We start from the raw sequence: 22,616 nt of genomic DNA, 5'->3' as shown, positions 1-22,616 counted from the left end.
GCGGCTTGAATCTGTGCAGAACAAGGCAGCCAGGTTCATTTCATCGTCATATTCATCTTGTCAAAGTGTAACGGTATTGAAGCGAAGACTTCATCTCTATAATATTGACACACGACGCAGGATATCTCGTTTGTCCTTTTTTGACTCCATGTATCACCGCAATACAGTTTTTGCAACTGCGAATATTCTTCCGGCGCATCATATCTCTTCACGCAGAGATCATCGTCTTAAAGTTGAACCAATTTTCGCCAGAACATTGAAATATCGGAACTCGCCATTCCTATTGTCAGTAAAGGAGCTATGGAACGATCTGCCAGAACAAATAGTTACCCTTACTGATATATAATCCTTTAAGACAGAATTGTTTTTGGTGTTTTGCTGTTTTCATTTGTATTTGCAACTTCGTTGTACATTATGATTGTATAAAAATCCCCCCCCCCCAATATATTGTCACGTAGTAGTGACGGTAGAGAAAACAGTCGCAAAACTGTGTATGACGAAACTGGTTGTTTATTGGGCGAACCTGTGCCCACAAAAGCAAGCTACACTCAAAGCACAACGATAGCGGCGAACACAGTCGGCGATCGTCGAAAATCTGATCAGCGGCGAGACGCGTCGGCTTTTATACCTGAGTCATCGAAGGTTCCAGATTAATCACTGATGCCCGCGTGTCTTCCAGAAAGTTCTAGACAATTTGCGTCGGTCATGCAATCAGATAACATAAGCGTCGGTGATAACAGGCAACGAAAAGAAGCATCGATAACGTTCTAGAAACTTCCGATACAGGCGCATCCTGCGCCGAGTGATAACGTTTAACATTTGTTAGCCGGTGGAAAGCGGCCACCGGTGAAAGATAAACATGTATACGTGTCAATACCCTCCCCTTAAAAAGCATCGTCCCGATGCTACAAACAACGCGAAAGCGAAAACAAAACGACGGGTAATAAAGAAAGAAAATAACGAAAGTCAACAAAGTACCTATAAGCTCATCAGCGGGCGTAGAAAGGCTTAAGACGCACCATATGGATGACTTCAGGTCGTGCCCGGCGCCGCTGTGATTGCGAAATGCCGTCTGGCACGACCTCATAGTCCAGTGCGGCCAATACGTCGGATTATCTTATATGGTCCGAAATAGCGACGCAACAGTTTCTCGCTAAGTCCTCGTCGGCGTATCGGAGTCCAGACCCAAACACGGTCGCCGGGCTGGTACTCGACGTAGCGTCGTCGTAGATTGTAGTGTCGGCTGTCAGTCCTCTGCTGGTTCTTGATGCGCAGGCGGGCGAGCTGTCGACCTTCTTCGGCACGCTGCAAATAAGTGGCAACGTCGAGATTTTCTTCGTCAGCGACGTCTGGTAGCATGGCGTCAAGCGTCGTTGCCGGGTTCCTTCCGTAGACCAGGTTGAACGGCGCCATGTGCGTCGTTTCTTGCACGGCCGTGTTGTATGCGAAGGTCACGTACGGAAGGATGGCATCCCACGTCTTGTGTTCGACGTCGACGTACATTGCCAGCATGTCGGCGATGGTCTTATTTAGGCGCTCGGTGAGGCCATTCGTCTGCGTGTGGTAGGCGGTGGTGCGGCGATGGCTTGTCTGGCTGTATCGCAGGATGGCTTGAGTTAGTTCTGCCGTAAAGGCCGTGCCTCTGTCGGTGATGAGGACTTCTGGGGCACCGTGACGCAGGAGGATGTTCTCAACGAAGAATCGGGCTACCTCGGCGGCACTGCCTTTGGGCAAGGCTTTTGTTTCGGCGTAGCGGGTGAGGTAGTCCGTAGCGACGACGATCCATTTATTCCCGGACGTCGACGTCGGAAAAGGCCCCAGTAAGTCGATCCCGATCTGCTGGAACGGTCGGCGAGGTGGCTCGATTGGCTATAGAAGTCCGGCTCGCCTTGTCGGCGGTGTTTTGCGTCGCTGACAGTCTCGGCATGTCCTTACGTAATGGGCGACGTCGACAGAGAGGCGAGGCCAGTAGTATTTTTCTTGTATCCTCGCGAGCGTGCGGGAAAAACCGAGGTGTCCAGCCGTTGGGTCGTCATGGAGAGCTTGCAGAACCTCTGGACGCAATGCTGAGGGTACCACGAGGAGGTAGTTGGCTCGGAGAGGCGAGAAGTTCTTCTTTAGGAGAATGTCGTTTTGCAGTAAAACGACGCCAATCCTCGCCTGAACACCTTCGGCACAATGACGGTCTTGCCTTCCAGGTAGTCTACAAGGCTCCTTAGTTCCGGGTCGGCTCGCTGTTGTTCGGCGAATTCGTCGGCACTGATGGGTCCCAAGAAAGTGTCGTCATCCTGGTCGTCTTGTGGCGGCGGTTCGACGGGGGCGCGAGACAAGCAGTCGGCGTCAGAGTGCTTTCGCCCGGACTTGTAAACGACGGTGATGTCGAATTCTTGAAGTCTCAGACTCCATCGTGCGAGGCGACCTGAAGGATCCTTCAAGTTAGCTAGCCAACACAAGGCGTGGTGGTCGCTCACAACTTTAAAGGGCCTGCCATAGAGGTAGGGGCAAAACTTTGATGTAGCCCAGATGATGGCGAGGCACTCCTTTTCTGTTGTGGAATAATTTGCTTCCGCCTTCGATAGCGACCGGCTAGCGTAACTTACAACCCTTTCTAGTCCATCAGTCCTCTGCACAAGCACGGCGCCGAGTCCTACGCTGCTTGCGTCGGTGGGGTCTTCGGTATCGGCGTTTTCGTCGAAATGCGCAAGTATTGGCGGCGATTGCAGGCGTCGCTTCAGTTCTTCAAATGCTTCGAGTTGCGGCGTGTCCCACTTGAACTCGACGTCGGCCTTCGTGAGATACGTCAGTGGCTCTGCGATCCGTGAAAAATCCTTGACGAAGCGCCTGTAATAGGCGCACAGTCCAAGAAATCTACGCACTGCCTTCTTGTCAGCGGGCGGAGGAAAGTTGGAGATGGCTGCAGTTTTCTGAGGGTCGGGGAGCACTCCAGACTTGTTGATGACGTGGCCCAAGAACAAGAGCTCGTCATATGCGAAGCGGCATTTTTCTGGCTTTAACGTGAGTCCGGAGGTTTTGATTGCTTGAAGAACTGTTTCAAGGCGCCGGAGGTGTTCTTCGAAGCTTGAGGCAAACACAATGACGTCGTCCAAATAGACAAGGCAAGTCTGCCACTTCAAGCCTGCCAGTACTGTATCCATGACGCGTTGGAAAGTCGCAGGTGCCGAGCAAAGACCAAATGGCATGACCTTGAACTCGAACAGTCCGTCTGGTGTTATAAACGCAGTCTTCTCCCGGTCCCTCTCGTCGACTTCAATTTGACAGTAGCCGGTTGTGAGGTCCATCGACGAAAAATACTTTGCGTTGTAGAGTCGATCCAAGGCGTCGTCAATCCGTGGGAGGGGGTATACGTCCTTCTTCGTGATCTTGTTGAGGTGACGATAATCGACGCAGAAACGTAGGGTTCCATCCTTCTTCTTCACTAACACCACGGGGGATGCCCACGGACTCTTGGACGGCTGGATGATGTCGTCGCGTAGCATTTCGTCGACTTGGTGCCTTATGGCTTCACGTTCGCGCGCCGAAACTCGGTACGGGCTCTGACGGAGTGGGCGGACATTTTCGTCGGTGATGATGCGGTGCTTGGCGACAGGGGTTTGTCGAACTTTTGACGACGACGAGAAGCAGTCCTTGTATTGCAGGAGCAGAGCTTTTAGTTGTTGTTTCTTATGCCCGGGAAGGTTTTGATTGACGTCGAAAGTTGGCTCAGGTATTATAGTCGTCGTTGCAGGTGCACTGGAATCCGTGAAGGCGAGAGCACTGCTGGCTTGTACTATTTCGTCGATGTAGGCGACCGTGGTGCCTTTGTTAATGTGCTTGTATTCAGGGCTGAAGTTCGTGAGCATCACCCTTGCTTTCCCTGCACGTAGCTCAGCTATGCCTCTAGCGACGCAAATTTCACGGTCGAGCAGTAGGTGATGATCGCCCTCGATGATGCCCTCCATGTCTGCAGGCACTTCGGTGCCGACGGAAATCATTACGCTGGTGCGAGGCGGAACGGTGACTTGTTCTTCAAGCACATTCAAGGCATGGTAACTTATGCTTGTATCCGGTGGTAGCACGTTGTGCGTTGAAAGCGTTATCGACTTGGATCTTAAGTCGATGACTGCACCGTATTGGTTTAGAAAGTCCATGCCTAGGATGACATCCCTGGAGCAGTGCTGCAGGATTACGAAGCTCGCCGGGTAAGTGCGGTTGTTTAAAGTGACTCGCGCTGTGCATATTCCAGTCGGCGTTATTAGGTGACCTCCCGCTGTCCGTATATCGGGTCCTTGCCAGGCCGTCTTCACCTTCTTTAACTTGGCGGCGAACGTGCCACTGAAAACTGAATAGTCGGCGCCAGTGTCGACGAGAGCGGTGACGTTATGGCCATCGATGAGCACGTCTAGATCGGTAGACCGGCGTCTGGCGTTGCGGTTAATTCGTGGCGTCGGATCACGGCTGCGTCGGCTTGCTCTGCTGCTGCTACGTCGCGTCGGAAGGTCTTCTTTCGGCGGCGAAGTGCTGTCAAGGCTGTTGCTAGGCGGCGTGCTGATATCTCGTCGTGATGAATAGCGAATCGTCGTCGTCGGCGGCGTCGGAGGATCTTCGGCATTGCGTCGTACAGCAACCGCACCTCCATCGGTTGCTGCCTTTAGTTCCCCGGGTAAGGGCTGGGAGATCGGCCCCGGGTGGGACCGTTGTACTGACGGCGATGCGGCGAGATGTAGCGGCCTAGTGACGGCGAGCGTGAGGATCGTCGTGGTTGCCACTGGGCTCCGGCGAGGTAGTCGGCGATGTCGCGCGGTCGTTCACCTCGATCGGGACGCGGCGCGTTGACGGGGAACCCTCGTAGGCCCATCTCGCGGTATGGGCACCGGCGGTAGACATGGCCGGCTTCCCCGCAGTGATAGCAGAGCGGGCGGTGGTCGGGGGCGCGCCAAATGTCCGTCTTCCTCTGGTAGCTGTGCTGAGCGACGGGCGGGCGGGCGTGCTGGCGGCGGCGGCGGTGGACGACGGAACTGCGGCGTTACGGGGCCCTGGCGCGAGCGCGGAGGGGGGCCTTGACGACGGGCGACGGCGGCGTAGGTCAGCGCTTCCGGCTGGGGATGCGGCGATTGTGGCTGCACATCGGGAACTCCAAGTGAGCGCTGAACTTCGTCTTTGACGACGTCGGCGATAGATGCCACGTGAGGCTGCGACCTGGGAAAGAGCTTATGCAGCTCCTCGCGAACGACCGCTCTAATGGTCTCGCGCAGGTCGTCGGCGCCTAGCGCTTGAGCGTCGGCGTAGTTGGTCAGTGCACGGCGGTTGTATTGCCTGACGCGCATTTCAAGCGTCTTCTCGATCGTTGTAGCCTCGGAAAGAAATTCGGCGACAGTCTTGGGCGGGTTGCGCATCAATCCGGCGAATAGTTGGTCTTTGACACCACGCATCAAGAACCGAACTTTCTTTTCTTCAGACATGTCGGGGTCGGCGTGGCGGAAGAGGCGAGTCATCTCCTCCGTGAAGATCGCGATGTTCTCGTTCGGCAATTGCACTCTGGTTTCTAAGAGAACCTCTGCCCTCTCCTTTCGTACGACACTCGTGAAGGTCCTCACGAAGTTTTCACGAAAAAGGTCCCACGTAACCAGGGTGGTCTCTCTGTTCTCAAACCAGGTCCGAGCAGCGTCATCTAACGAAAAATAGACATGGCGCAACTTGTCGTCGCTCCATTTGTTGAACGTCGCGGTCCGCTCGTATGTCTCCAGCCAGGTTTCAGGGTCTTCAGCCGATGATCCACGGAAGGTCGGTGGCTCCCGAGGTTGCTGCAGCAGGATGGGGGACGCTGGTGCTGCCATTTTGGTCGTTGACTTGGCCTTGATTGCAGTGGTCTTTTCGGGAAGAAGTCCGAACTCCGGCACAAGTCCTTGCTGCCTACGGCTAACTCGCTGGTCCTTGGCGACGTTGGTCTCGTCCTCCGGTTTCGGGCTTGGGTCGCGGCTTTGCGGGGGCGTTCGCTGCATGAACGCACTAGCACCTCCACCAGATGTCACGTAGTAGTGACGGTAGAGAAAACAGTCGCAAAACTGTCTATGACGAAACTGGTTGTTTATTGGGCGAACCTGTGCCCACAAAGCAAGCTACACTCAAAGCACAACGATAGCGGCGAACACAGTCGGCGATCGTCGAAAATCTGATCAGCGTCGAGACGCGTCGGCTTTTATACCTGAGTCATCGAAGGTTCCAGATTAATCACTGATGCCCGCGTGTCTTCCAGAAAGTTCTAGACAATTTGCGTCGGTCATGCAATCAGATAACATAAGCGTCGGTGAAAACAGGCAACGAAAAGAAGCATCGATAACGTTCTAGAAACTTCCTATACAGGCGCATCCTGCGCCGAGTGATAACGTTTAACATTTGGTAGCCGGTGGAAAGCGGCCACCGGTGAAAGATAAACATGTATACGTGTCAATATTGCCCTGTGGGCCTCTAGGGTATTGAAATAAATAAATAAATATGCTTGAGCTCGGGTACGTCCGTCCGTCCATCTGGTCCCTGGTCATCACCACTACACATGGTGCCAAGGCCATCAGGTGACTGAAGACTGCGTGGTGACTACCGCACTCTTAACAAAGTTATGGTACCAAACCGCTATCCGATACTACACATCCAGGACTTTACCGCATTGCTACATGGTTCAACCGTATTCAGCAAATAGACTTAGTCAAGGCGTACCACCAAATACCTGTCGAGCCTTCCGACGTACCGGAGATTGCCATTATAACACCGCTTGAAGTTTATGAATACCTACATCTGCCAATCGGTCTACGAAGCGCCGCACAAATGTTTCAACAGATGATTGACCAGATTGTCTGCGCTTTGATCAGCTGTATCGCATACATCGACGATATCCTCGTCTTCATCACGTCAGAAGAATATAACGAGCAAAAGAAACACCTGCGTGTGGTATTTTCGCAACTCAGAAAGTATAGGCTAGTCGTAAACAAACCGAAGATCCAGTTTGGTAATTCGGCAATATACTTCCTTGGTCATCGCGTGGATTGCAGTGGTATCTTTCGTCCTGTTGCACGTGTGGAAGCTATAACACAGTTTCCATGAACAAAGACCATGAAGAAACTGCGTGAATTTTTTTACCTTGCCAATTGTTACCGGCGGTTTATTCCTCATTCTGCTGCCATCTAGCAACCACTGCACACTCATGTGTGGTCAAACGAAACCGAACGCGTTCATGTCCTGGACAGACGGTGCCGAGACAACTTTCAGCTCCATCAAGGAAGCTCTCGCCAACGTGACACTCCTCCGCCGGTTGCTGCCAGTTGCTGTTGTTGCAGTTGGAAAGTTGCCACCTCCTTAGTGAGAGCTGCGATTAGCCGCTGAAGAAGAGCGTTCTGTTTTCGTAGCTCGGAGAGATCTGAAGAAGGGGGAGGGGGTATGGAGAGGCTGAGAACAGTAATCCCTGTCCAGCTGCTCACCTGAGGTCTGGGGACGTGATCCAGGCTTGGGTTGGGAAGCCACTTGCGGGCCCGGTGACGGGGGTACAGGTGGCTTCGGGGTCGATGGTGGTGCAGGTTTCCAATATTTCTCTGTGCATCCTCGAGTGCCTGTTTCATGCGAGCCGGAGCGGAGGAGGCGCGTCCGGTTAAATTCGTGATGAGCTAGGCCTTCCGTCGATAGTGTGTGGCAGCCGATTGCGTTCTTCTCGAGGAAGCTCTCGCAATCAGAGCACCGTTACATCACTTTCAATCACATACCTACTTGGCTGTGAAACATTTGCGCCAGTTCTTCGAAGGTAGGGAATTCTACATTCTCAACCGAGGGAACGAGGAGGCTGATTCGGTAGCCCGAGGTCTCACTTACCGATCGACCCACGGAGCCTCCCAAGTCACCGAAACTATAAACAAAAGAGAGGATATGCGCGCCTACCAGGAAATCACAGTACACTACAGACCAAATCGACAAATTTACCCGTGAGCGGACAGAACGCTGTGTAAGAAAGCTGAGGTTATGTGGAGGAAATTACAGACGGGGGTTTTTCCAAACCCCCTACTCTATAGAAAGTGGCATACAGGAGTATTCAGGTCAAACTGCAAATTCTGTGATGAGGCAGCAAATCTGGTTTACATGGTGTGGACTTGTCCACCTAACATGATAGCTCGCGCACTCTAGAATCCTGGGAGGCTTTGCTCCGCAGCCCAGACCCCAACGTCCAGCAGGACGTCATTGGTCAAGCCCTCGCTGCTGCTGTGCCTTAAGGTATTCCGGCCGACGGCTAGGGGTGATGGGGGAGAAGGGTTTCTTTACTGACGTTTATTGACTGGTGTTTTTATTGAAGTTGTTCTCCTCCTCCTCACCGACCACAAGCTACTCACGTACGCTTCGACCACTATCAACTCTGCCCACACGGGAGATCCGCCAGTTTGCTTATATCTTGGAATGCACGAACGACATCCGACATTTAAGTGGAAAAGACAACTCCATTGCTGGCGGACTATCCCGAATAGAGGTCAACGCAACTGTCGATGAGCGCCACAGCTCAACGATACGACAACGAATTTCAGGCTCTGTGACTTAAGGACAATTCACCGAACTCAAAGACGTGTAACTTCCAAGCTGTGCTATGCCATTGGTTTGTGACATCTCTACCGGTTGCCTTCGCTTCTATGTTCTACCATAATTTCGCCGCAGCGTCTTCGATGCCTTGCATTCCTTGTTGCAGGGCAACGCCACACAGTGAGTCCGCTCGGTACCATCACACCTCCTGACTCCCGCTTCAGTAACGTGCACCTTGACCTAGACGGCCCTTTGCCCTCATCCAAGATGCAGCCGGTATATATTGACATACACAGACCGGTTCACGCGATGCGTGAGGCACTACCACTCACTGATATCCCGGCAGAGTCAGTCGCCCGCGGCTTCATCATCATGTGGATAAGCCGCTACGGAGTTGCCACGACGGTTACAACAGATCGAGGTCAATTCGACTCTACGCTTTTCTATACCTTATCCCGATAGCTTGACATCAGCCAAGGACATACATTACCACAGAGCTCCTGTGGTGCCAGTCAAGACGACGGCCTACCGCCCTCTGTCTTACAGCACGGTTGAGAGACTCCACCGTCAGCTCAATGTCTCGGATCAATGGTGTCTCGACCATTGATCCCCTGGACGGAACTTCTCCCACTCATTCTTATTATCCTTTGCAGCGCGATACGGACTGACGCGTCTTGCTCGCCAGCTGAGCTCGTTTTTGGCCCTTTCTTAAGGCTTCCTGAACAATCTTTCGGCTCTTCGCCGGTACCAACGTTCGACATTGATGATTATGTCAGTGTCCCAAAATTTGCCATGGAATACGCGTCTCCCACTTAATCCCGCCAGCATTCATGGTCATTTTTTCAGTCGTGCTTGTACACACGTATTCTTTCAGTCGTGATTGCACACACGTATTCCTGCAACACGGTGCAGTCCGACCACCTCGACAACCACATTACCACGGGCCCTTCAATGTCATCAAGCGCTGCCCCAAGCACTTCATCGTGCTGCTGAAAGGACGCGACGTCAGCGTCTCCATGGATCGCATTAAGTCGGCGTTCCTCTACACCGACAGCATCCTCGCCGACGACAAGCGTACTACGAATAACAGGCACGTCCACTTCACATTTGCGGGACATACCAATGGCTCTTGTCGCTCCTTGACATCCTGACTCTCTCAGTAGGGGGGGGGGGGGCCTCTATGGCGAGCGGTCAGCGTTTTGGCGAAGACGACGAAGTGCGCCTCCGCAGATCCAAGCGCTCGAGCCAAAGTATAAGATTACCACATCCGGGCAAGATCGAAGGGTACCGTGTATTTTGCGTTCGAGCGACAATAAAATAAATTAACTACTCACTGTGCGTTAATTAACTTAGCCTTCCTTAACACCAAAGGTCGTGGGTTCGACTCCCACCAAAGGGCTTGGATTCGACTGCGTAATAAACTGACTTACCTGTGCCTTAATTACCTTCCCCCTAATTAGCACCGAAGGTGGTGGGTTCGCTCCCACCAAAGGTCGAGGGTTCGTAGCCTTTCTGTTCCTTTCGTGTCGCCGACGCCTTTTCTGCTCAAGGTCGACTGACTGATGGGGGAAATAGGAAGTGTAGTTTTCTGACCCTCTACACGGATGAGTGTCTTCCGGCATTTCTGTGTGCTTGTACGGTAGGCGCGCGGAACCACTTCTGCGCTAGCCGACGGTCACTTCGTGTCGCAGCCTTGCTCTGGTGCGAGAAACGAGCGATCTGCTGAAAGCCCAGTGTGAAATTCAGGCGGACACCAATCTCTGCTCGGAAATGTGAGCGCAAGCACGTAGTGAGCCGCGCGAATTCAGTCCACAGGAAAGAGAAGTAGCAACGAGCGATATGTTGAAAACCCAGTGCGAAAAGCAGGCGCACACCACTCTGTGTTCGTAAATGTGAGCACAAACATAAAGCGAACCGCGCCACCCCAATCCAGGGGACAGAGGAGGGCGGGGAGCGTTCCCTTGTGGTACCTCGCGAAACGTAATAAATTACAAATCAGTCTAATACATCTCATCAATTACAAATTAGTCGGTGTACATCTTGAAAACAATAAAATGCTTATAAACCGCAATAAAGTGGCTGATAATATTCTACTAAATGCATTTTTATAACTTGCTTGATCATGTGATGCACTCTGTGGAACGACGACAAGTGAAAGAAGGCACCGAGTTGGTCGACCGCCCGCCAGACAACGCCCAAGGGATGATAGCTACCAAGAGTGAATCAAGATAAACCAATTAAACTGGAGGCGTGCTGACGGACAAACTTTGCCTTGGTACCATTATTTCTTTTATTGTGAGGCGTAGCCAGAGCTCGTGAAGACACCGAGTTTCACCAAACTCAGTGCATCTTGCATAGCACCCATAGTCTGTGAAACTGCGCGCGCCTAAAACCGGAACCGGAAGTGCGTCTTTACTAAAAAATTAAATTTAAAATATTGGGCCCAACCTTTAGGTAGTGTACACGAAAAATTTGAGTCGATCACGAAGGCAATGCGGCCTAAAAATGAAGTAAGTAGAAATTATGTAAATGGCTCTATGTAAGAGCTAGATGATACTAAACGTGGCCCAGGTGAAGCGCTGGCTACTCAACAGCTTTATATATCGAATAAAGAAACAACCAGGCTTTTTCGGCAAGCATATATTCCTTGCCGAATTACAAACATGAAAACACATGACACAAACGACATGGTGCACTAATGCACCCCATGAGACCTTGTCTTTCTCTGATTTCAGAGGCTTTTGAGTACACTTTTGGTCAGACATGACCTTTCTGACTGATACGTCATGGATATCATTGTGACTTTTGTCTCATCTCCTGTGCTCATTACCACATCGCTACCCCCAAACCATTAGAACCATGCAATCGCAAATTGTTTTCTCATAGTTGAGTGCAGATTATATTCTGCTCTAGATGCCCTATAACGCTGTCCCCGTTAAACCGTCTCGTTTTATAGAAATTATAGCTTAGCTTTTACTGCCTCCAACCGCGTACCTTTGCCTCAAGTTGGCGCCAACTAATTCAGGAATTCATATACTTCTAGATCATGTTTGATTACCCTTTTTATCTATGACATATTAACGTGAGTGTGGCAGCTATTTTTGAGTAAATTATAAAGCCGTTTTAAATTTCGGAGCCTCAAAGCTTGCTTTCCGTCTTAATATTTCGCACCAAAATATTTTTAATGATAAAACGATAGGCACTTGTGCAAATAAAATACTGGTCGCTTTGACCACATAGGCCCTAGATTTGCTCAACTAGTGTCACTTCACGTCGGCGCCTCTCAGCGACAGCTGGTCACGTCTGTCTTACTGCAGTCGTTAACGCATAAGAATTTAACTTCATTCAGCCATTCTCAACTCTAAAGAATTTTGCAAAACAATGCGGTGAAATCGGCTGAAAAATTATTTGGCATGTTCAAAGATAACAAGGTCGGATTTATTCGCTTCCACCATTTCTTTGTTATTGAAAAATTGGTATAGTTACATGCATTTTGGAGATTACAGAATTCGGGCAATAAAAACCACGTTTTGCGGCATGTTTCTTTTCATATAGACCGAGAAGGTTTAGGCCGCTAAACGAGAAAAATACGACAAGGCTAATACGCAGGGGCCATGGGTTGCATAAAAGTGCAATATATTTCGCTCTTTTTCTTCAAACCACTTCTACCCGTGGCCGTATTTATATGTGGCTTAGCTTGTTTTTTTCCACGATGGTTAGAGGCTAAGGACACATAACATCACAGGCTTGCCACAACCACCTGGTTTGTGGTAGGCAATGGTAGGCAGCTCGCTGCATGATGCCATCGCCGGGTGTAGATCTATGCCGCCAATAAGTAAAGGAGCAACAGTGACTCATTCCTCGTGATGCTGTTCGCATTTAGCAATTAGAATCCTGCTGCTTCTAAATTCTTAGAAATATCAAATCAGCAATTATTATTATTAGCTCATTAGCAATTGGTAAAGGATGACTCAAATAAACATGTAATAAATTGACTTCTTTGTTGCATAGAGCCAGCGCGGCAAGGAGGCAATGGCAATACACGCGCACAAGGGCCTCAATTTCCAGTCGTTTTCGGTATCTTTGGTTTTTCTGGCTATTTATAATTGGCTCAGATTACCGCGTTAGATTAACCACGTTAGCTTAACTCTGCGTGATTGATCAATTAGAATACAAAATAAATAATTAGGTACAACCTCGGCTCCAAGACTCTTATTATTTTCAATTCACACGCACGTGTACACGAACACACACTCACACGCAGGCAGCAGAAGGAAATGAGATTCATTATGTTCTGTCAGTTTTCTAATGAAGGACACTTGTCATTCCCTGCTTGAAATGAAGTTATCTACTTTTCACAATCTCATTTGTACATCAATTCAAGTATCGTATGTCCCTGGTGGGCATGGGAAAGTATTTCGCAATATTACTGAGGGACGTCGTTATTCCTGCTCATGCACGCTTTCTGTAAAACTATCTTAGAAATGATAACACATATAGAGACATAACCTTGTCCTCCATGACTGTGGTTTATCTGCCGTGTACTGTAGATCTTGGCCTGAAAAGTTTTCCTTGTTGAAATGACGTGGCTAAAATGCACAGGCGGGCAGGCCCGAGGTTTGGATGGAGCATTCTTCGCAGCCTTATTATTTCGCCACGGTGCTCTGTGACTGCCGTCTTGTGTAGCTCACGGCAGCTGTTCTCGAAAGCACTGAGATTTTATGATCTGCACAGCGTATTTCTCTTTCTAGCAACACAATATACATTAGCTGCAATTAAAACAGTTAATTTTGTACGTGCGCCTATAGCGCCTACAAGTAACTGCGTCTATTGCTTCTTTGTAAAGCTCGGTAAAAATAAAGATGAGATTTTACCCATGTTTCAGGCGCAGCAAAAAGAACATATCTAAGGTGCAACGACATACATGACCTATGAAATCATCGTCGATAAATAATTTAAGAACATTTAGGCGGCGGATCCTAAACCTAAATTAAAATGCTAACAGGCGCAAGAGGAGCAGCATTAAAATAAAAAGACATCATCTCTGCCGTCCGCTTAACAAAATGTGCATAAACATAAGATTGTGGCTCTTTGTAAAGTATATAATGAGCACTGCAGAGCTCTTACAAACATTGTAGCTGTCCATGGAATGCTGACGTTTCACGTTCGATCAAGTAAGTAATTTCTTTAAGTTCTCGTGCTAATCTTAGGTTGCACTGTTATAATTTTCTACTCGCCATCTTTGCTACATTGGGAAAGTTTCTCCCCACCGTCCTCGGTGATTTGCACAACATAGAACCGGAAACTCTGCTCATGCATATATTTACCTCAAACGTCATCGTCAGCCAGCCAAAAAAAAAACAGTGTTCTCTATAAGCGGAGTTCCGCCCACCTAATGTACCACGCGAATGAATAGCAAGATCCACCTCCATCCCACCCTCTGAAAATGGACGCACAGCGAAGCTGTTGCGGACGTTACACGACATTAGACAAGCAGCACGGCCGTATGCGACGTACATACATCATGCGGGCACGAACGTGTGCGGAAGTGCAACATAAATCCTCGTTCTTCTAGGCCCTGCGCCAAGCGCAAGTACCTTATTGAGCTAATTGAAATTTTTCCAGTAAATTTCAGTTACCTCAACAAGCCCACAGACGGCATTGTTGACGAGCATCCGCCGCGGTGGTGCGAGGCAAGTGCTGCCGCCGGGTACCTACCGGTAAAATAGGTATAAGCGCGCTCCCGGGCTGGTGTTCGGTCATTATGGGACTTCAGTGCTTGGAAACGGGTCTTTGTCCTCAACCCGAAGGCGTCCCACCTCAATAGGTGCTTAGGGCGCCACATGGGAAATGGCCGCCATGGGAGCGGCCCGAACATCACTTTGTTTTAGATGCGAAGCAGCTTATGGCCGGGGCTATGTCCCTCCCTCCCTCCGCCGGGCGGCGTCCACTTCCGGAAGCCGGAACCGGAAGCCAGCTTCCGGCTTCCGGAGAACGCTTCCGGCGTTTTGCGCGAATGATCCCCCGGTGCTTCGGCCACTCATCATCATTCACTTCGTCCTCTCATTCTCCTCATCTCCTCTCCTCTCGGCATTCCTCCTCTCCTCTCCGACGCTCCTCTCCTCTCCGGATTGCGCAACGAATGGCAACACCTGCGGCTCCGCGCGCGATAATGCGAAGCAGCTTAGGTTAGAGGCGCGACGGAGGCACCCCAGAGGCACCGGCAACAGTCACCAACGCCGCGTTCGGTGCGAACGCGGGCAAAACGCTTAAGGCGTCGACAACAGTTCTGCGCGTTGCTGGTGCTGCTGCATGTCCTAGTTTATACAGCTAATAAAACTACCTTGAGTCGACCACATGGCCGCTTCGCATACTACTCAGGGTTCCCCTACGGGAAGATGGTGTAATATTTTTGTGCTCACGAGGGTTTCAACGGGAACAGGGTGCAAGCTCCTTTCCAAGGCGTACAAGGCCTGAAGGAAGCCGAGCACCAGGTCGGGGTACGCTTGTGCCATTTTGAACCAGTGGGTGTCCGGCTGCGGTGGGAATCGAACCCACAACCTCCGCTGCCGAGGTGGGCGCTCTACCACTAGGCCATGGGTACCTCAAGTTGACAGGTCTTGGCGACCGTCTGAAGACTTCGTGCAAAGTTTCAAATGTGCGCGAAACTGTGCTTTCTCCATTTTCTTTCTCTCTTTTGATCCCTAAAGCCCCTTCCCCGAGTGCAGGGTAGCAAACCGGACGTGCGTCTGGTTAACCTCCCTGCCTTTCCTCTCTTCTATTTCTCTCTCTCTCTATCAAAGTAAATTATGTCACCTATGTCGTAATGTACGACTTAGACACAAGCTTCAAACATAATAGCCTCAGATTGTAATTCAAATTTACGAGAAAACAAATTGCTGTTACGTGGAAACTGAAAGAGAAAAGCATTTTCCAGCTGCCGTTTGAGGTCTGCCTGAGTTGCCGCGGTCGTTAGGTGGCAGTACTGGTTTTGGACAGTGTTTGCCATATTATCGATTACAGTCGCAGCGCACGCTGCAGACAGATTCAACGGGCAGAGCGGCCACACATTGAGGAAGTATACATTGTGTGCAAACATACGTCAGGCGCAAGAGCACGTGTTTGGAAGTGCTGCATGCATCCTCATTCTTCTAGGCCCTCCGGAGAGTACAAGTGCGTCATTGAACTAAACGTACATCTCAAAATAAATTGCGTCAGAAAATTCGTAAAGCACGACTTACAAAAAGCTGCGGACATGATACCTTCAAATCGTAGATCGAATGAGAAAACGTAACTATGTTACGCGGAAATTCAAAGAAAAAGCGCTTTTCCAGCTGCTCTTCGAGGGTTGTCTGTGGCTGCGGCCGCTAGGTGTCCGTACTGCTTTTTTGTTTTAGAGTGAGCTCAGAACGACCCCATGAAAATCCCCACTAACTGGAGGTTAACAGCATCGCTATAAAATTCATTTCCCGCATTAGGTATTCTAACGCAATTTGTTCAATGAAATAATTATCTTCGGGGAACTGCTAGCTTGATGTCACCCATACTCTGGGTAGCACCAACATTTTTTAACATAATAATTTACATGTGTTTTCAGGTTGGGTATGCAACATATCTACTATATGTGATGGTTCTAGCAACCTCAAGTCATGCTGAATGCTCATTGTCAATATTAAACCACTGGTCACGGTGTCCTACCCTTCGCTCTTTATTGCAGTAGTTAAAATGCACCCTGCAATGCTTTTTTAGGAATATCACCGGTCTCATAGCGAGCATGTCTTACCTCTTCGCTTGAAACCTTTGGTAACTGTTCTCTTTAGGCTTACTGCTAATTTAGGTAAGTTCAAAATAGTTTATATGAACACGTATAGTCTGGTACTCAAGACTTCTATACGGAATGGCTTCGAAAGTTGGTAAATCTGCTGAATTCAATACATTTCGTTATCTCTAAAGACCGCATTGAAAGGATTATGATGTTCAGGAGACTCTTATAAGGGCATATTTAATCCAGTGTTCAATATCCTGCGAAGCCCGTGTATTCTTAGACTTCTTAGAAGTTTGACAGATTTTATTCGGCCTTTAAAGAATGTGGGCAGCAAGCCAATGTGTTTGTAATTTGTTTTTATCCTTCGACTTCTCCAGCTATTACTACGTATAATCGTTCCCACTCCAAATACTGAAAGCCGGTCTTCACACACTGTTAGGCTGCCAGACACTCTGGCACGGTACCGCTGAGCTCACGCCAGCACTCCGCCGAGGGTAAACTTACAAATAGTGAGGATGTGGTAAGGAACAGATGGCGGCAAAGATAGCGGTGCCAGCTCGAACACTTATGCTTGTTTCTGTCGCCCCCATGATGTGTGGATAAAACTACACGTGATAAGAAGCGCACTTGCAGAATTTCGCCATGCTTCTTATTCTTCGAAAATAGCGTCGTAACAGTTTCTCGATAAGTCCTCGTCAGCGTCATCATAATCAGCCTATTTTCATGTTTAATGTCTACTGCAGGACGACGGCCTCTCCATGTGACTTCCAGTTACCTCTGGCTTGCGCTAGCTGACTCCCATTTCTACCTGCAAATTTCCCAATTTCATCCCCCCACCTAGTTTCTGCCGTCCTCGGCTCCTCTTAGAGCCAATTCTGTTACACTAATAGCCCATCGGATATCTACGCTATGCATTACATGGCCTGCACCGCTCCATTTTTTTCTCGTAATGTAAATTAGAATATTGATTATCCCCATTTGCTATCTGATCCACACCGCTGTCTTCTTGTCTCTTAACGTAAGGCCTAACATTTTTCGTTCCAATGCTCTTTGTGCGGTGCTTAGCTTGTTCTCGAGCTTCTTTGTTAACCTCCAAGTCTATGCCCCATATGCTTGCACTGGTAGAATGCCATGATTGTACAATTTTCTTGTCAACGACAGTGGTCAGCTCCCAGTCAGGATTTCGCAATGCCTGCCCTATGCACTCCAACCCCAATTTTATTCTTTTGTAAACGTCCTTGTCATGATCACGGTCCCCTGTGAGTAATTGACCTAGATAAACGTACTGCTTTACAGACTCTAGAGGCTGACTGGTGATTCTGAATTCTTGTTCCCTTGTCAGGCTATTGAACATTATCTTTGTCTTCTGCCTAATAATGTTCAACCCCACTCTTATATTTTCTTGGTTAATGTCCTGGTCAGCGTATGAGAGTCAAGACCCAAACACGGTCACCGGGCTGGTACTCAAGGTAGTGTCTTCAAAGATTGTAATGCCCGCTGTCGGTCCTCTGGTGGTTCTTGATGCGCAGGAAGTCGAGCTGTCGGTCTTCTTCGGTGAGCTGGAGACAGGTGGCGACGTCAAGATTTTCTTCGTCGATAACGTGCGGCAGCAAGGCGTTGAGAGTCGTAGCGTTACTGCCGTAAACGAGGTTGGACGACATGATTTTATTGCGATATTAATTATATGGACACTGCAAGCGGATTTCTGCCGTCACCGCCGTGAGGTTCCGTATAAAATCAAAGGGCGATCAAATCGTCGCGCCCGCCGTATGTGTGAGCGAAAGCGTGCAGGGGACGCGCGCTTTCACGAAGAGCGAATGCACGGCGGAGAGCAAACGCCACTTCTTCCGTCGCGCGAAAACCATGGGGGTATAGGAGAGAGGGAGGGGGGCGGCGACGCTGTGCTACGGCACCAAATGCGTATCTTGCAACCGGGCGCAAGGGGCACTGGTGACTCAATTTCCCACGCGAAACGAGGAAAGCGGGAAGACAGCACGGGAGGAAGGGGGGGGGGGCATCTTCTACTCTGCCAAAGGCGCACTTGTACTTTGTGTCGGTGGGTGGTATCGCGCATGGTATCTTGAAAGCGATCACAAGACGGCTCTGACCTTGGTGTGCACTGTGCTTTCGCCGCTCAGTTTCTGTTGAAGCGATAGACCGCACGAATATTCGCTCGCTGCGGCGGCCGCGCTCGTGTACGCCAGCGTTTTGACAGTGGTTGTCTGCGGTCATCGAGTGTGCTTTTTTTTCAAGTTTGCTTGTGCGCGCTCACACCACGCTTGTTAGTTAAGTTAGTAGGCGAATGTGTTCAAGTTTATGGAGCCGATAAATCTACTATACCTACTCCGTATAGCTTTATGCTAATTTGCTATCGCAATTGATGCTTCGCCTTTCGGGCGAAACTGCGACAATTGTTTGTTGTTTCTTGCACCACCGTGTTGTAAGCGAAGGTTACGTGCAGCAGAATGGTATCCCACGTCTTGTACTCGACGTCGACCTACATTGCAAGCATGTGGGCGAGGTTCTTGTTCGGCCGCTTCCGTAAGACAGTTCGTCTGCGGGTGGTAGGCGGTTCTCCTCCTGTGGCTTGTCTGGTTGTATTGCAAAACGGTTTGGTGTGCTGTGCAATGAAGGCCTTCCCTCTGTCGGTGATGAGGACATCTGGGCGCCATGTCGCAACGGGATGTTCTGGACGGATAATGTTGCAACTTCCGCTGCACTACTGCTGTGCAGGACTTTCTTTTAGGCGTGGCCAGTAAGGTAGACGGTGGCCACGACGATCCAATTGTTTCCAGGTGTTAACGTCGAAAGGAGCCTAAACAAATCCATCCCGATCTGCAGAATTGGTCGGAAAGGAGGCCCGATTGGCTATGGTAGTCCCACCAGCGTTTTCGGTGGGGTCTTGCGTCGCTGGAGTCTCGACATATCTTGACTTAACGGGTGACGTCAGCGGTCAGGTGCGGTCAATAGTACTTATCTTGTATTCTTGCGAGCGTACGGGGAAACCCGAGGTGGCCGCCTGTCTTTTCATCGTGCAGGGCGTGCAGGACGTCTGACCGGAGTGCTGCGGGCACAGCGAGAAGGTAATCCGGCCTAAATACCGTGACGATAAAGTCGGTCTTGCCTTGCAGGTATTCAGCAAGGCTTCTTAGCTCCTGGTCCACTCGCTGATGCTCGGCAATGCCGTGTGCACTTATTGTTCATGAAAAGGCGTCCTAGTCTTAATTCTTGGGGCGGCAGGTGCAGGGTACAGCGAGACAGGCAGAGTGTTTTCGTCCGGACTTGTACATTATGGTGATGTCATATTCTTGCAGTCTGAGACTCCACCGCACCAGGCGTCTTGAAGGGTCCGTTACATTCTTTAGCCAACCCGATTCGCGATGGTCACTAACAACTACAAACGATCTGCCATATATGTAAGGGGGGAATTTTGCTGTGGCCCAAATGATGGCGAGGCATTCCTTTTTGGTCGTACAATAACTGTCTTCCGCTTTCGACAGCGACTGGCTGGCGTCAGCTATCACCCGTTCCAGTCCGTCTTTACTCTGGACTAGGACGGCCCCGAGCCCTAGGCTATTGGGGTCAGCGTGGATTTCTGTATGGGCGTCCTCGTATAAGTGCGCAAGTACCGGTGGCGACTGCATGGATCGTTTCAGTTCTTGAAATACCCATCCGCCTACGGCGTTTCTTACTTGAACTCGACATCGCATTAAGTTTGATGTGTCAGCGGCTAAACGATGCGTGAAAAGTTCGTGACAAAACAGCTGTAGTAGGCACACATGAGAACGAATCTGCGCACTGCCTTCTTGTCGATGGGCTGCTGGAACTTTGCGATGACAGCTCTCTTCTATGGGTCCAGGCGGACTGTAGATTTGCTGATGACGTGGCCCAGGAACAGAAGCTCATATTTAGCAAAGCGGCACTTTTCCAGCTTCAGAGTGAGCCATGATGACTTGACGGCCTCTAGTACTGTCTAAAGGGGCCTAAGGCGATCGTCGAAAATTCCAGCGAAGGCGACAACGTCATCTATGTAAACAAGACAGGTCTGCCGCTGCAATGCAGCTAACACCGTGTCCATCACGTGCTGGAACGTTGCAGGCGCCGAGCACACTCTAATGGCATGACCTTAAACTCATAGAGGCCGTCTGGCGTTATGAAGGTGGTTTTTCACGTTCCCTCTCGTAGACTTCTATTTGCCAGTAGCCAGTCTTGAGATCTAGCGATTAGAAGTATTTAGCGTTGCAGATCCGATCCAGTGCGATGTTTATCCCTGGGAGGGGTTAGAGGTCCTACTCCGTCGACGCAGCGACTCTTTCGAGTAAGCCGCAGAAACATAGGGCTGCGTGTTTTTTATTCACGAAGAATACAAGAGATTCCCACGGACTTTTGTATGGATGCACGGTGTCGTAGGGCAGCATTTGGTCGATTTGTTGCCGTGAGCGTCACGTTCACGTGCCGAAACATGGTAAGGGCTCTGGCGGAGTGGTCGAGCGCACTCTTCGGTTATTATTCAATGCTTCGCAACTACTGTTTGTCGAGTCCACAATGACGTCGAAAAGCAGTTTTTCTATCAGCGCAGAAGACTTCTGAGCTGTTGCTTCTGACTCACGGGGAGACTTGGATTTATGTAGAAATCTGGCTCGGGAACTATAGTCGGGCTTTTCTAAACTATCACGCATGCATTGGGCTTTGAATTCGTTGGTGATCGGTTAATTTTTTTGTTCTTTCTTTAGCCGAGTGCCTCTGCCTGATATTGAACCTTCGCACATTGACTCTTTTTTTCACTTTGCTTGCGTTGGGAAACAAACCATAGCAACCGCAAGTTTTCTGTGCGTGCATGCGAGTTAACATTGAAGCCGGAAAAAGTGGAGTTGCAAGGCAGACGACGATTGGGTGTGGCTCGAACAATGTGTCATTTCTCCGGTCCCCTAAATGTTCTACAGTGACGGTTCGTGAAATGATTCTCAGTGTGTGGACATGGTGGGCCATATAGAAGAAATTGGCCCGCAACGCGCGGCATTTCACTGCTCGCTTTGTGTCACGCTATTAGTATATATTGTGGTAACCGAGAGCACAACACAGCGTAATCTGTCTGTCGTCAACAGAACTATGGGCCGATCCTGGCGTCAGTGCAGAAAGGGCCCAAGCGCAATGGCAGATACCCCTGTGAACTAACGAAGGTGAGCCTGACTAATTCCCCTGTTACACGGGCACTTTACCGGCCGTTAGAGAAAATGGCGGTTGGCCTTAACGGCCATTAGGTGGAGTTACACTGGCAACGCGAGCACCGTTGTAACCCCAACGAAGCTCGCCGGTGTCCGTTCGCCGTTTCTGTCCGTTCCGCCGTGAAATAGACAAGATGGCAGCCCCCAGGAGCAACGTTTGCCCGCTGCAGCCGAGCGCGCCGGCGCAAAAAACACACTGTACAGCATGCAGTGCAGAAAATATTAGAGAAACAAATTTTTCTCGAGTTTTGGGGGTAAGCATTTTAAGAGTCACGTGATAAATCGTAGATACGAACATAGAATGTTCTGTGTGAGCGCTGCCACCACCGTTCCGTTCCCACGGCCATTACGACGTTGAACTGCCGTTTGCGTTAATGGCCGTTGCAAATGCCCGTGTAACAGTGGTATAAGTCTAGCTTAGCATAGTTGGGACTGCTTAAGCTTAGTAAGTCATCGATAGCCAATCAATAGCTAATTGATAATCGATCAATATCAATAAGTTCCGGGAAATGCTGGGGATGAAATGCTGGATAGTGCTTAGCCTAGCCGAAATACGTAGACAATACCTTGCGATAGCCAATCAATAGCTAATCAATAATCGACCAATAATCAATAAATTCCACAAGAAACTCAGGGGATGGCTTGGTAGTGCTTAGGCCAGCCCAAAAACCAGGACTAGCTGGCTGCCCTTCAGCTCCGCTCTCTCTTTAGCATGGCGCCTCCAGTGCAAGCTACCCTCTTTTTTTGTCAATAAAGATTGGCTTATACTCGATAGCACATACCAAGTGACCTATGTTGGCGGTAGAGAGTTTCGCTCAAGAGCGACAGACATACCAGTGGCACATACGTAGTGATCATGGTTGACGTCAAAAATATTTATTTAAAATGGCACATACCTAGGGCCACGAACCCTGTGACCCAAGTGTCAATGAAAGAGGTTCATTGAAGACCGGCACTCAGCGTTTGACACACAGCCAGCGGTTCAAGCTGGCGTTAAAGTGGTTTATAGAGACGAGAATCGATCAATACCCAGTATGCTTTATTGCTGCTGCAGCTGCTGTCGCGACCATTTGCGGAGA

At 49.8% G+C, this 22,616-nt stretch overlaps 1 protein-coding gene across 5 annotated transcripts in view; it reads left to right on the top strand.

The window, feature by feature from the left end:
• Positions 1-13,693: 13,693 nt before the first annotated feature.
• Positions 13,694-22,616, top strand: part of LOC125940374 (uncharacterized) — a 101,480-nt gene continuing 92,557 nt past the window's right edge. For 2 of the 5 annotated variants that reach the window (XM_049656463.1, XM_049656459.1), the window contains exon 1: positions 13,694-13,721. The gene's annotated coding sequence lies outside the window, so the exon portion shown is untranslated. Of the gene's footprint in view, positions 13,722-17,845; positions 17,962-22,616 lie in introns of those variants that run through there. The other 3 variants (XM_049656462.1, XM_049656461.1, XM_049656460.1) reach the window with 3 other exon arrangements.

This window comes from Dermacentor silvarum, chromosome 9 (assembly GCF_013339745.2).
Source record: "Dermacentor silvarum isolate Dsil-2018 chromosome 9, BIME_Dsil_1.4, whole genome shotgun sequence".
Taxonomy (NCBI): Eukaryota; Metazoa; Arthropoda; class Arachnida; order Ixodida; family Ixodidae; genus Dermacentor; species Dermacentor silvarum.
Note: the sequence above shows the minus strand (reverse complement) of the source record. Positions and strands in the feature narration are given on the sequence as shown.